This window comes from Hyla sarda, chromosome 3 (genome assembly GCF_029499605.1).
Source record: "Hyla sarda isolate aHylSar1 chromosome 3, aHylSar1.hap1, whole genome shotgun sequence".
In the NCBI taxonomy this organism is placed as follows: domain Eukaryota; kingdom Metazoa; phylum Chordata; class Amphibia; order Anura; family Hylidae; genus Hyla; species Hyla sarda.
The window spans coordinates 64,790,535-64,806,220 of record NC_079191.1 but is presented as its reverse complement, the minus strand read 5'-3'; the positions used below and the strand labels follow the sequence as shown (position 1 = coordinate 64,806,220).

The 15,686-nt window shown below is 48.1% G+C and overlaps 1 protein-coding gene across 1 annotated transcript in view; it reads left to right on the top strand.

Annotated features, from left to right (window-relative positions):
- Positions 1-428: 428 nt before the first annotated feature.
- Positions 429-15,686, top strand: part of LOC130360564 (zona pellucida sperm-binding protein 2-like) — a 59,602-nt gene continuing 44,344 nt past the window's right edge. Inside the window, exon 1 of the mRNA XM_056563091.1 lies at positions 429-441. The gene's annotated coding sequence lies outside the window, so the exon portion shown is untranslated. The remainder of the gene's footprint in view (positions 442-15,686) is intronic.

Here is a 15,686-nt window from a genome sequence, read left to right as displayed (position 1 = left end):
TCTGATTGGTTGCTATGGGCAACTGGTCAACTTTTCTCTGCACAGGTTTTGATAAATCCCCCCTTCCCCCCCCCCCCCCCAGTTTAGCTTTGGCTCCTCCCATTTCTCTCGATCACCTCTGAGATGTATCTACACCTTGATTGGAGTCACCTGTGGTGAATTCAGGTGATTGGACATGATTAGACCCCTGTCTATATAAGGTCTCACAGCTGACAGTACATGACAGAGCAACAACTAAGCCTTGAGGTTGAAAGAACTGCCTGTAGAGCTCAGAGACAAGATTGTATGGAGCCACAGATCTGGAGAGGGGAAGAGTACAAAGAAAAAATGCTGTATTGAAAGTTCCCAAGAGCATGTTGTCCTCCATAATTCTTAAACTGAAGAAGTTTGAAACAACCATGACTTGTCCTTGAGTTGGCCGATCCATCAAACTGAGTAAGGGTGGGTTCACACTACGATTTCACTCTACGGCTGCCAGATCCAGATGGGGGGAGCAAAAACTAGCCGCTCCCGTATCCCAGCTGGACCTGGCCCGTATCTAATTCATTTCAATGAGCAGACTGGGGTCAAACGGTGACTCCGGTCAGTACATTTTTGCCCCTTATTCCGTTTTCTGACCGGACCTAAAACCGCGGCATACCATGGCTTTAGGTCCGGTCAGAAAACTGGATGCGGGGCAAAAATGTGCCGACCGGAGTTACAGTTTGACCCCAGTCTGCTCATTGAAATGAATTAGATATGGGCCAGGTCCGCCTGGGATATGGGAGCAGCTGGTTTTTGCTCCCCCCAACTGGATCTGGCAGCTGTAGAGTGAAATCGGAGTGTGAACCCTCCCTAATCGGGGGAAGAGAGGTGACTAAGAACACAATGGCCACTCTGGCTGATCGCCAAAGATCCTGTGTGCAGATGGGAGAAACTTTCAGAAGGTCAACCATCACTGCAGCACTTCACAAATCTGGGATTTATGGCCAAAAAGAAGCTTCTCCTCAGTAAAAGATGCATGAAAGCGGAATGGAGTTTGAGAAACAGCACCTAAGGACTCTCAAACTGTGAGAGACAAGATTCTCTGGTCTAAAGAAGGCAAGATTCAACTTCCCAGCCTCAAGAGTGCTCTGGACCTCAGACTGGGACGAAGGTTCCCCTTCTAACAAGACAATGACCCTAAGCACACAGCCAAGACACCACAGGAGCGGCTTAGGGACAACGATGTGAATGTCCTTGAGTGGCCCAGCCAGAGCTCTGACTTGAACATTTCTGAAGATATTTGAAAATGGCTTCCACCAATGGTCCTCATCCAACCTGATAGAGCTTGAGAGGATCTGTAGAGAAGAATGGCAAAAAAATCCCAAATCTAGCTGTGAACCTTGTGGCCTCATCCCTAAGAAGACTGTAATATCTGCCAAAAAAGCTTCAACCTAATACTTAGCAAAGGGTCTGAATACTTGTCATTACAATACGTTTTCCTTTTTTGTAAATTAGTAAAGATTTCTAACATTCTGTCATTGTGGGGAAATGAGTGCAGAATGATGGGAAAAGTAGATTTTTTTTAAATTTAAAGGGGTACTTGGCTGCTAGACATCATATGCCCTATCCAAAGGATAGGGCATAAGATGTCTGATTGCGGGGGTCCTCGGCAGCAGGACCCCTCGATCAGACATCTTATCCCCTAAACAAACGCTGGTAGTGGTCTTGATGTCACAGCCACTCCTCATGTGATGTCACACGCCCCCTCACACAGACATGAATGGACGGGTGTGGTGTGAGGTCACGAGGGGGCGTGACCATGACGTCACGATCACGGCCTCCGGCTCCGAGCGTTCTGAACGTAATGTTCAGAACGCTGGAGTAGCGGAGTACCCCTAAAAGGAAAACTGTCAGCTTGCTCCCCCCGCACTAACCAGCGGTACTGGTCAGTTTGATGCATACCATGGCCGGATCCGCCGCGTCGTTCGCCTGTTCTCATCTTTCTTTTTGATATGCAAATTATCTGCTAACTGGCACGGGCGGGGTTACTGCCTTCATCTGGCATCTGACTCCACTGCACTGAAGCGGCTTCCGGGTGTAGACAGGAAGCCAGCACATGCGTAATGGAGTCCTGAAATCAGCGGGGAGGAGAGGGAGATGATGAGGGAGAACATGAATATTCATAAGCCGGGCGGTGCTGCAGGCTGTTACGTCACAGTGCCAGATGAAGGCAGTAACCCCGCCCATGCCAGTTAGCAGTTAATTTGCATATCAAGAAAAAAGCGGGCGAACTGTGCGGCGGATCCGGGCACGGTATGCATCAAAATGATCAGCGTCCCCGCACTACCAGACAATACCACTGGTTAGTCCGGGGGAAGCAAGCTGACAGTTTTCCTTTAAAGCGTACCCGTCAGATCCAACAAAAATATTTATTTTCATATATATATATATCACTCAGTACCTAATCCTGACCATGTACAATGCAAGTCTATGAGAGGGGGCGTGACAGCTATCATGCCCCCTCCCTTCGGCTTGCATTGAGGGGCGGAGCGTGACGTGACACGGGGGTGGAGGCGTGACGTCACACGCCGCCGGCCCTGCGGTTGCCGGTAATCAGTCCCGGAACGAACACGCTCCGGGCACTGATTACAAACGGGGTGCCGCATGCATGATCACGGGGGTCCCCAGCTTCAGGACTCCCGAGATCAAGCATCTTATCCCCTATCCTTTGGAAAGGGGATAAGATGTTTAAGCACCGGAGTACCCCTTTAAAGCATAAGGTCGGAACATAACAAAATGTTAAAAAAAAAGTGAACAGGTCTGAAAACTTTTAAATGCATTGTACATGTGTACAGAATTGGATGCATTTAGAAATATAGGGTGGATGCAGTCAGGGGTCCTAACGGACTGGATCCTTTCCCAGTCATAGCAATACAAAGGTATATTGTAGCCCAGTGACCGTTATGAAGTCACTAGTCACAGAGAAGATGGTCACAAGCCAAAGAGCTTCATATATTATTTAACTTTTTTTTTTAATGCACAGAACAAGTGCTTTTTAAAAGGGGTACTCCGGTGGAATAAAATTTTTTAAGATCAACTGGTGACTACTTATCAACTGGTGTATGCTCCACAGGAAGTTGAGTAGTTCTTTTCAGTCTGACCACAGTGCTCCCTGCTGACACCTCTGTCCATGTCAGGAACTGTCCAGAGTAGAAGCAAATCCCATAGCAAACCTGTTCTTCTCTGGAAAGTAGTTCCTGACAAGGACAGAGGTGTCAGCAGAGAGTAGTGTGGTCAGAGTGAAAATAATTACTCAACCTCCTGTAGAGCATACAGCAGCTGTTAAGTACTGGAAGGATTAAGATTTTTTTAAATAGAAGTAATTTACAAATTTGTTTCTGGAGCCAATCGAGATGAATAAAAAAATTCCACCGGAGTACCCCTTTAATTCTGCACTTACGTGACAGAGAACAGAAAATTTGAAATGTGTCATTTCTGTGCCCTTTAAAAACAAAATTGAATAAAATATGAAGATCTTTTGCTTGCAACCATCTTCATTGTGATTGGTCCAGGTTTTGTCCACTATTGTTAGCGACAGCGGTCGCGCCCCCTTCCCATAGACTTGCGTTAAGGGGGCGGGCGTGACGTCACGAGGGGGTGGGCGTGACGTCACGAGGGGGTGGGCGTGACGTCACGAGGGGGCAGGCGTGATGTCACGAGGGGGCGGCCTCGAACAAGGAAGCCCGCACACAGCGTCGGAGTAATAAACTTTCGGATGCTGCGAGCAGAGCTCCGGAAGGCAAGGATGTGGAGAACCCCTTTAAGGATGGTGAAGGAGCCAGGAGTTTGACTACCACCAATCTGATATAGTTCACCTAGTCTCAGAATAAGACATCACTATCAAAGTCCTGTTATACCTCTTTAATAGACAGAGAAGGAGGATGTTACTATGAATAGAATGGATCCACTCCCTACCGTGAAATCCGGGATAGGCCTTAGTAACACAATCTTCTCATTCTGTACCATAGCAGTCACGGCTTCTAATATGGGATTAGGCAGAGGGAAGAAGATGAGACATCTCACCGCTTGTAGAATGTACTTGGAGGAGATCGCTCTTCAGGACGGTTTCCAAAAATGAGACCAGACTAGAAGCGGTGACAAGAGGGATAAGGTCATCCTGCTCACCTTGTGCCTTAAAGGGGTACTCCACTGGCAAACATTATTATTATTATTATTATAATTATCATTATTATTTTAACTGGTGCCAGAAAGTCAAACAGATTTGTAAATTACTTCTATTTAAAAATCTTAATCTTTCCAGTACTTATCAGCTGCTGTAAGCTCCACAGGAAATTATTTTCTTTTTGAATTTCCTTTCTGTCTGACCACAGTGCTCTCTGCTGACACCTCTGTCTATGTCAGGAACTGTCCAGAGTAGCATAGGTTTGCTATGAGGATTTTCTCCTACTCTGGACAGTTCCTGACATGGACAGAGGTGTCAGCAGAGAGCCCTGTGGTCAGATAGAGAGGAAATTCAAAAAGAAAAGAACTTCCTCTGTAGTATAGAGCAGCTAATAAGTACTGGAAGGACTAAGATTTTTAAACAGAAGTAATTTACAAATCTGTTTAATGTTCTGGCACCAGTTACGATAGTTTAAAAAAATGTTTTCCAGCAAAGTACCCCTTTAACAATGATAAGCTCCATGGTGACATGATGCCTTAACTAGTGCAGACCTCAGGCTGAATTCACATGGAGGGACATTTATCAATGTTTGCTTATGTCTTCCTTTTTTTAGTACTTTTTTTTTTGCTTATGTGCGACTTATTTATCAACTGGTTTCAGCCTGTTGATAATTTTCTTTCACGTAAGCAATTTTTTCCTTTTTTACTTTGGTAGTAGCTTTTTCTGCTCCATGTTTGAGCTGGAGTAAATTTAGTCAATTTTTAACCTTGTTGCGCCTTTTATTTTTTTGCGCAGTTGCGACTGTCGCAGTTAATAAATACCAGACTACCCGTAGTCCATTTTAAAATTATTACTACGTAGTTACGTTTTGTAAAACTTGCTTTTCTCGCTTTCCAGTCAAAATGTCGCACGAAAAATCGCATAGTCGCAGGTGCGACATTTTTAGTAAAAAAAATGTAACTAAATCGCTTGATAAATGTCTGTCATGGTGTTTGCAGTGACTACCTCCTGGCACTCTCTTGTGTAGTGTTCTCAAACTGTGGCCATCCAGATGCTGCAAAACTTCAACTCCCAGCATGCCTGGACAGCCGTTGGCTGTCCGGGCATGCTGGGAGTTGAAGTTTTGCAACATCTGGAGGGCCACAGTTTGAGACCACTGCTCTTGTGGCATGCTTCTTCCATGTCTACCGTGCTTACCAACCATTTCTATCTTACTATTTGGTGCATGCACAAGAAGGAAAACTCCAGGCATCTATAGAGTCTTATTGACACGATGGAGGCCAAAAAAGTGTCCTTTGCTCTCATTTTCCTTTTTTTCAACTACTTATTCCATATATAGGCATTCAGTAAAAAAAAAGGTGGAGCACGCAGAATAAGTTTTTCAATTAAACGGGTACTCCAGTGGAAATTTATTTTAAAAATCAACTGGTGCCAGAAAGTTATACAGATTTGTAAATTACTTCTATTTAAAAATCTTAATCTTTCCAGTACTTATCAGGTGCTTTATGCTCCAGAGGAAGTTGTGTAGTTCTTTTCTGCTGACATCTCAAGGAACTGTCCTGAGCAGGATAGGTTTGCTTGCTATGGGGATTTGCTCCTGCTCTGGACAGTTCCTGACACGGACAGAGGTGGCAGCAGAGAACACTGTGGTCAGACTAGAAAGAACTACACAACTTCCTCTGTAGTATACATCACCTGATAAGTACTGGAAGGATTGCGATTTTAAAATAGAAGTAAATTACAAATCTGTAGAACTTTCTGGCACAAAATAATGTAATGCATTTTTTTTTTCCAGAATAACCCTTTAAACTCTAAATAAGTGAACGGAAATATTCTTACCACATTTTAAGGCTGAAAAGCCTTACAGAGCTAATGCGCTCTAAGTGTAGATTTCCACTTGTGGTAGCCCTTGGGGGGATATAATACAGTGGGGGTGTTGCTTAGGTAGATGAGGGGTTAATTTAACCCCTGTCACTCGTGACGCCAGGGTGGGGGTTAATACGCTGAGGTAAATCTTTGGCCTATCGCCACCCTTCCCAGAAATGATAGGTGCGTGCTTAAATGAAGGAAGGTCCACAATAGGGATGAACTTGAACTTGCATAAAATTTACTGAAGTACTTGCGGTACATCCAATTAACCGCAACAGTCTCAGTAATACAGTCTCTATACAGCTCAGCAATGATTGACAGATGCTGCGGACCGTTGACTTATCCAAGGATTACTAGAATTAGGAGTTGTGCAGAGATCCGTCTGGATTTAGGGGTCTATTTAGGTCCGGTGATCCCGCGAAGTTAACAGGGATTAAGATAACTCACAGTTCTATATTGTTACGCCTAGCGCTCCGGGTCCCCGCTCCTCCCCGGAGCGCTCACGGCGTCTTTCTCCCTGCAGCGCCCCGGTCAGTCCCGCTGACCGGGAGCGCTGCACTGTCATGGCCGTTGGGGATGCGATTCGCACAGCGGGACGCGCCCGCTCGCGAATCGCATCCCAGGTCACTTACCCGTCCCGGTCCCCTGCTGTCATGTGCTGGCGCGCGCGGCTCCGCTCTCTAGGGCGCGCGCGCGCCAGCTCTCTGAGACTTAAAGGGCCAGTGCACCAATGATTGGTGCCTGGCCCAATTAGCTTAATTGGCTTCCATCTGCTCCCTGCCTTTATCTGACCTCCTCCCATGCACTCCCTTGCCGGATCTTGTTGCCTTGTGCCAGTGAAAGCGTTTAGTGTGTCCAAAGCCTGTGTACCTGAACTTCTGCTACCCATCCTGACTACGAACCTTGCCGCCTGCCCCCGACCTTCTGCTACGTCTGACCTTGCCTCTGCCTAGTCCTTCTGTCCCACGCCTTCTCAGCAGTCAGCGAGGTAGAGCCGTTGCTAGTGGATACGACCTGGTTGCTACTGCCGCAGCAAGACCATCCCGCTTTGCGGCGGGCTCTGGTGAAAACCAGTAGCCTCTTAGAACCGGTCCACTAGCACGGTCCACGCCAATCCCTCGCTGACACAGAGGATCCACTACCTGGAAGCCGAATCGTGACAGTAGATCCGGCCATGGATCCCGCTGAGGTGCCGCTGCCAAGTCTCGCTGATCTTCCCACGGTGGTCGCTCAGCAATCGCAGCAGATTGCCCAACAAGGACAGCAGCTGTCGCAGTTGACCGCCATGTTACAGCAACTTCTGCCTCTGCTACAGCAGCAACCATCTCCTCCGCCAGCTCCTGCACCTCCTCCGCAGCGAGTGGCCGCTCCTAACCTCCGCTTGTCCCTGCCGGACAAATTTGATGGGAACTCTAAACTCTGCCGTGGATTTTTGTCTCAGTGTTCCCTGCATATGGAGATGTTGTCGGACTTGTTTCCTTCAGAACGGTCTAAGGTGGCGTTCGTAGTAAGCCTTCTTTCAGGAAAGGCCTTGTCTTGGGCCACACCGCTCTGGGACCGCAATGATCCTGCCACAGCCACAGTCCAGGCCTTCTTCGCTGAACTCCGGAGTGTCTTCGAGGAGCCAGCCCGAGCTTCTTCTGCCGAGACTGCCCTGTTGAACCTGGTCCAGGGTAATTCTTCCGTTGGCGAGTACGCCATACAATTCCGTACTTTTGCTTCTGAACTATCCTGGAATAATGAGGCTCTCTGCGCGACCTTTAAAAAAGGCCTATCCAGTCGCATCAAGGATGTGCTGGCCGCACGAGAGATTCCTGCCAACCTCCAAGAACTCATCCATTTGGCTACCCGCATTGACATGCGTTTTTCTGAGCGACACCAAGAGCTCCGCCAGGAAAAAGACTTAGATCTCTGGGCACCTCTCCCACAGCATCCTTTGCAGTCTTCGTCTGGGCCTCCCGCCGAGGAGGCCATGCAAGTGGATCGGTCTCGCCTGACCCAGGAAGAGAGGAATCGCCGTAGAGAAGAAAATCTCTGTCTTTACTGTGCCAGTACCGAGCATTTCTTGGTGGATTGCCCTATCCGTCCTCCACGCCTGGGAAACGCACGCACGCACCCAGCTCACGTGGGTGTGGCGTCTCTTGGTTCCAAGTCTGCTCCTCCACGTCTCACGGTACCCGTGCGGATTTCTTCTTCAGCCAACTCCTCCCTCTCAGCCGTGGCCTGCTTGGACTCCGGTGCCTCTGGAAATTTTATTTTGGAGTCGTTTGTTAATAAATTCAGCATCCCGGTGACCCGTCTCGTCAAGCCGCTCTACATTTCCGCGGTCAACGGAGCCAGATTGGACTGCACCGTGCGTTACCGCACAGAGCCCCTCCTCATGTCTATTGGACCCCACCTTGAGAGGATTGAGTTCTTCATTCTCCCCAACTGTACCTCTGAGGTCCTCCTCGGTCTGCCTTGGCTCCGGCTTCATTCCCCCACCATTGATTGGACCACCGGGGAGATCAGGAACTGGGACTCTGCCTGCCACAGGAAGTGCCTCTCCCCCCCTCCCAGTCCCGTCAGGCAAGCCTCTGTGCCTCCCCATGGCCCCCGTCCTGGTGTCACACTGCCCCGTGCCAGGCCTCGCCCTCTGCCCTCCCTCCCCATCCCCACTCCTGCTGTACTGCCTGCCGTTGAGGAAACCCTCCATTCTTTCCCGGTGTCCTCATCCCAGGGGAGGCAGTTACCGGACAAAGAGAAGGGGAGACCTAAGGGGGGGGGTACTGTTACGCCTAGCGCTCCGGGTCCCCGCTCCTCCCCGGAGCGCTCACGGCGTCTTTCTCCCTGCAGCGCCCCGGTCAGTCCCGCTGACCGGGAGCGCTGCACTGTCATGGCCGTTGGGGATGCGATTCGCACAGCGGGACGCGCCCGCTCGCGAATCGCATCCCAGGTCACTTACCCGTCCCGGTCCCCTGCTGTCATGTGCTGGCGCGCGCGGCTCCGCTCTCTAGGGCGCGCGCGCGCCAGCTCTCTGAGACTTAAAGGGCCAGTGCACCAATGATTGGTGCCTGGCCCAATTAGCTTAATTGGCTTCCATCTGCTCCCTGCCTTTATCTGACCTCCTCCCATGCACTCCCTTGCCGGATCTTGTTGCCTTGTGCCAGTGAAAGCGTTTAGTGTGTCCAAAGCCTGTGTACCTGAACTTCTGCTACCCATCCTGACTACGAACCTTGCCGCCTGCCCCCGACCTTCTGCTACGTCTGACCTTGCCTCTGCCTAGTCCTTCTGTCCCACGCCTTCTCAGCAGTCAGCGAGGTAGAGCCGTTGCTAGTGGATACGACCTGGTTGCTACTGCCGCAGCAAGACCATCCCGCTTTGCGGCGGGCTCTGGTGAAAACCAGTAGCCTCTTAGAACCGGTCCACTAGCACGGTCCACGCCAATCCCTCGCTGACACAGAGGATCCACTACCTGGAAGCCGAATCGTGACATATATGGATGACCGTTGCCGCAAGGGCCTGGTCATTGCTGAAGATAGCTGCGCAGATCCTCCTCTATCAGCAGCCCACGAGGAAAAAAGAGCTTAATGGCCGCCGCTCCCTTAAATGGGCAGGGCCGTTTTGGATTGGTCCGTGTCAGCTGTCACTCACCGTTACAATCCATGGTGGGATAACATGTCAAAGGGACCTCCTAAGGTCCTAAAGCAAAACCATAGAGTTTGACCAGATCACATGACCCGCAGGTCCTGTCACGCTACAAACAGGTAGATAATTCACTATATACACTTTGTATACTTATAACTGTATAAATATCAGATAGAACTATTATATATCTAGTGGCTAAGTGAGAGGTGACAAGGGGAAGACTAGAAAAGAGGGACCCCGATGTCCTAGGGACTCTGACTATGGGGACCTCTACATAGGTAACGTATAAAATATGGTACCGGGACACCACAAACCCCCTTACTTAAAATAAGTCGACCTCGACGCCTGTCCCCTAAGGCAGAGGAACTAGGACTAAAACAGGATTATATATATATATATTTTTTTTTTTTTCTATACATCCTGACAAAACCTAAGTAAACATTAAACACATTCACATTCTCTGGATACTCTTACTAGTATCTTAACTAGACAATAGGAATCTATCTAGACATTTTGATGCTACCTAGACAGTGATGAAGCTATCTAACCTTTAGTTTCTAGCTCCTTAAACATTTATTACAGCTCTCTATAACATTTATGAGGCTAACTAGACATCAGTACAGCTCTTTATACATCTAGGTTCAAGCTGACTAAACATTTTGAAATCTCACACTTTTTGCCAACAAAAGTTACCTGTTAGTACACGAAAGGTATACTGGCTAGCCGGAAGCTAGGTCACAGTAAGATTGGCTGCTAGGGTCTATCGGCTACACGCTACTTCCAAATAACCTACCTAGGTTACCTTTAGAAATACGTGTTTAATTCTATACTCGCAAGAGTACCTACTGGCCAGGTAGAGCATCTCACACATGTAATACAGAGAAAAGAAACATGAGTGTACCTAACAGTGGCAGGAATTGGATATCAATAGGCTACAATTCCCAAGTGTTTCTTGAATGTGAGATATATTTTATTTTTGTGTATGTACTGACATAGACTGAGGTAGTACATTTAAGTCAGTAGTTTAGAGTACTATGTGTGCAAGTACTATCTTAAGGGCAATCTTCCCTATGAAACACCTTTAGCATTCTATACATTTGTATGTACAAAAATTATTTAAGTTTTTAGGGTTTAGTGTACACGTGTAACACTCTGACATTTTCCGTGTACAACTCTTACCTACTTTTTATGTACATAGACATTGGGCTATTTTCTATGCACAACCTTTACCTGTTTTTTATGTACACAGACACGAGGACACCTTCCTGTGTACAAGAACCATATACATATTTATTACTCAAACCTACACAATTATCAACACTCCAACAGAGTTCAAGCGCATTCACCTGATAAGAGGAGCACTTAGCATAAGAGTTCTTATGTAGCTGCTGGTGTATACATAAAACAGACGTGTATGGATCAACAGTCCACCTACACTAAGAGTCCATAAAAATATACAAATTGGCGTGTAAGGATCAGCAGTCCACCTACACTAAGAGTTCATGGGAAGGGAAAGGAAAACACGGACGTACCACAAATCAGCCGAGTACAGTCCTTATGAATCTCCTACTGGCTAGGAGTCCCTTGACCTATGGTCAGGCACAAGCTTAGTTATTACATTACTTTAAACTGGAACAATCTTAGCACAGTTCTGCTAGGCACACTTCTTGAACTTGGTTGCTGTAAAACAAAAGTGGTTAATAAAACAACAAGACATTACTTTGAAGTTCTTTAGAGAATATTCTTCCTCACTCTTGTTGTGCCTCTCCTGGTTCCTCTGTACCTCCCAACATCAGGGGCAGGTATGGAATTAACATAGCTCTGCCACACCACACTGGTGAGGGTGGAGCGGTTGATGGTAGGATTCAAAGAGGCCATAGGCTTGCTAGCCGGAATGTAAGTGGGGCAATAGGGCTTGAGCACCATCTCCAAACTAGGATGTACCCATGACCCTTTCGTCGTTACCTCAGGAACAGGCGAACTCTCATGGCTCCGAGAGGGCCTAGGTACTGATTGTGGTGGCCGCAACTTTCGCCTACTTTCCTGATCCTGTGCAAGACTTGGCTCTTGGCGGGACACAGAAGATGATGAACTTGGCTCTTTGCTGTACACCGAAGATGATGAACTTGGCTCTTTGCTGTACACAGAAGATTATCTTTGCTGTTGAGGCTCCTCCTCCTTGGGTACGTTGATGGAGGCTTTAGGAGCGGACCATGTCGGCCTCAAGTCAAAGGGATCGGACTCCCAATCAGTCGACGGGAAATACTTGAAAGGAAGCTGTGTTGGGGCAGTTGGTCTTGTGACCGCAGCAGCCCATTCTCCATGCAGGCTTTGGACGGGGGTGTACTCCACAATTTCACCCACCTCCAAGGTGTAGAACTTCTTGTGTAGATATGGCCTTTGCACTGCTCGCCGGTTTACGAGGATGGTCTGCCCAGTGTGCCACAGTTGCTCTTCTTCTTTCCAATGGCTCCTCCCCTTTTCGGGGGTGATCCCATCTGCGTATGTACAATGCCTGCATTTCTTTGGTATTTTCTTGATACCGCACTTTTTCTTCATGAGGCAAATGCACGTGCTTAGGGGCATACAGTTCTTTGTGTCGGGCCTTTAACTTTTCCATCAATTCGGCCAGCTCGGCTTCTTGACGGGCCCTTTCTCTCTGTGCAGTTGGGATTTGTGGGAGTGGCTTCCCAGGTATTGGCTGAAGTACCTTGTGCATATATTCGATCAGCTCCGGCTCATCTCCAAACACCCATTGTGGCAATTTCGGTGAGCATGGTCGTGCACTTGGCAAGCTTGATCGAGGAATGACCTCAGGGCTGGAGGAGGAAGTGAAGTCCGCCTCTGGCGGGGTACTCACTGCAGACTCCTCCGATGGGATCTCGGCCCACGAGCCCCAAGTTCTGTGGTGAGGGGACAGTCTCACCGGCGATGCACCTCCAGGTGTCCCTGCGCTCTCCGCTGGAGGTGTCTCTGGCCAATCGACGTCATCATCAGGCAGTGGGGGAAGATTGCAGGCCCCCTCTTCGTCTAATGACAACAGCTGCAGACGGTCAGCAAGTTCTTGGAAAAGTCGGGCTGCGACTGCCACAACTTTCCGCTGTTTCTGCGCCATTTTGCCATCTTCACCCCGTGGAATGCTGCTCTCTGCCATGTCTGTACTCTCCGGCTCCCTGTGCAGACTGAAGAGGTCGCTGTGCGGGGCGTCTTTTATAGTGGGACTCCCCAAAATGGCGGCCGGCAGGAAGGACGTCATCGGTGCAGCCCCGACTTCCAGTCCCTCCAGAGACGTCTCCTGTATCTCCAAGTTCTCTTTCTGCTGTGATACAGCAACTTGGCAGCCACGCCCAGGGGCGGGGCATGGCACAGCGCAGGCTTTCTCGCACGCTTTTCCGCCAGCAGTTCGGCTCCGCCTGTGCTGACCGGACCAGAGGATCGCAGCATGAACTCATTGCGCAGTTTACACATCTTATTTGCGGATGAATTTTCACCTCCCCCTTACCTTTCTCGTGGCCCCCTTGCATGGTGCACCACAGACATTGCTCCCGTACACAACAACACGGTTTACACCACATGAATAAAGTTTGTTTTTTGGGGGGAGTACACTTTAACTAGTGGCAACAGTAGTAGGCACACACCCGAATCCTGTTTGTGCAACGCCAAAAAGGTTTGTGGTAGCCCTTGGGGGGATATAATGCAGTGGGGGTGTTGCTTAGGTAGATGAGGGGTTAATTTAACCCCTGTCACTCGTGACGCCAGGGTGGGGGTTAATACGCTGAGGTAAATTTTTGGCCTATCGCCACCCTTCCCAGAAACGATAGGTGCGTGCTTAAATGAAGGAAGGTCCACAATAGGGATGAACTTGAACTTGCATAAAATTTACTGAAGTACTTGCGGTACATCCAATTAACCGCAACAGTCTCAGTAATACAGTCTCTATACAGCTCAGCAATGATTGACAGATGCTGCGGACCGTTGACTTATCCAAGGATTACTAGAATTAGGAGTTGTGCAGAGATCCGTCCGGATTTAGGGGTCTATTTAGGTCCGGTGATCCCGCAAAGTTAACAGGGATCAAGATAACTCACAGTTCTGTATGGATGGCCGTTGCCGCAAGGCTTGGGCCTGGTCACTGCTTAAGATAGCTGCGCAGATCCTCCTCTATCAGCAGCCCACGAGGAAAGAGAGCACTTAATGGCCGCAGCTCCCTTATATGGGCAGGGCCGTTTTGGATTGGTCCGTGTCAGCTGTCACTCACCGTTACAATGCATGGTGGGATAACACGTCACTGGAACCTCCTATGGTCCTAAAGCAAAACCATAGATTGGTGCTCTTTTAAAGATTAGGATATGTTCACATGTTCTATAACGCTAGGTTCACACTGCGGACTCTCCGGGAGATTTCTAGTGCGGCCAGCACCGACTGAATCAGTCGGCGCTAGGACCACGCGTACCCTGCAGTCTCCAATAGACTGCAATGTGTACCGCGAGTATTTCCGCCTGAAGAATGAGCAACACCGTTCTTCAGACGGAAATTTTCAAGCGGATTTTCTGTTCACAAATTCCGCTTCACAAATTCCGAAGTGTGAATTTGTGAACGGAAACCCATTTTCAATTTCAACGGAATTGCAGGCGGAAATTCTGTGGTGTGAACCCAGCCTAAGGGTTCACATGGCGGAATGTCAGCCTGGAAAATTTCCAGTTGAAGATTCCACAGGCTGCAGATGCCGGGACAACAAGCCAGTGTTAGGATCGAAAATGCGCTGTCACCATAGATAGCAATACATTTCTGAGCCCGTAATCTGAATTTCCGTGACAGATGTTTCCACTGCCGAAAATTCATTGTATGCACGGTGCAGCAGGATCCCATTGAAAGCAATAGGATTCTGCTCCAACAGAATTTCTCTGCATAATTTTTCCACTGCCCGTGTAAATGGGCCAATTCTTTAAAGGGGTACTCTGGTGGAAATAAACTTTTTTTAAATCAACTGGAGCCACAAAGTTAAACATACTTGTAAATTACTTCTATTTAAAAAATGTAATCCTTCCGGTACTTATCAGCTGCTGTATGCTCCAGAGGAAGTTGTGTAGTTCTTTCCAGTCTGACCACAGTGCTCTCTGCTGCCACCTCTGTCCGTGTCATGAACTGTCCACAGCAGGAACAAATCCCCATAGCAAACCTATCCTGCTCTGGACAGTTCCTGAGATGGACAGAGTGGTGGCTGACGGTGGCGCCTGAGGAGCAGAACAGAACGACATCACTCGTAGTACACCATCGGGAGCATCTGAGCCTGCACCAGAACCTGCCATGGAGCTGGATGTGTGGAGGTTAGTGGTGATTATTAAATATAGGGGGGGATAACATTGCACAGTGGGTGATAAGGGGGATTTGAAATGGCATATAGGATATGTAGGATGATGAAGGATGATGATGAAATGCCATAGGGGGGGGGGTCTTTCGAGGCAGCCTCTTTTGTAATGCTGATACTCTAATGCATAAATGGGCACAGTCAGAATCATAATCTTTTTATATGCTGTCCATCTTGGCAAAACATTACCCTTTCTAATATACTTCATAAGAAAATGTTATCTCCTTCTTATAGATATCATGGCTTATTTAAAAAAAAAGAAAAAAGACCACTAGGGGTCCCTATACCATCCAGAACATAATCCTGTTCGGCTGCAGCATCATCTATGTCCCAGCTGCAGTGATTGGATGAAGAGACCCAGCACAGCACAGCAGACTCAGGAAGGAAGTGAATGCATATTGAGGACGGGCTCAGTGCTTGTCTCAGACATGCCCCTTCCTGAGCAGTGGATGTCAGAATGAGTGAGCAGCAAAACAGAGGGATTTATGAGCCAAATACAGAAGCTAGACACATAAAAAATCAGCATGACCTAGGGAGTAATATATAGAAGTTTTTTTTTTGTTTTTTTTTGTGGTACGCTTTAGGATAATGTATATTTAGTTTACTATTATGCCACTGTGGATCATCCTTATTGGTGGTCCCCCCACCAGAGCAACAAAGGACACACAATACAAG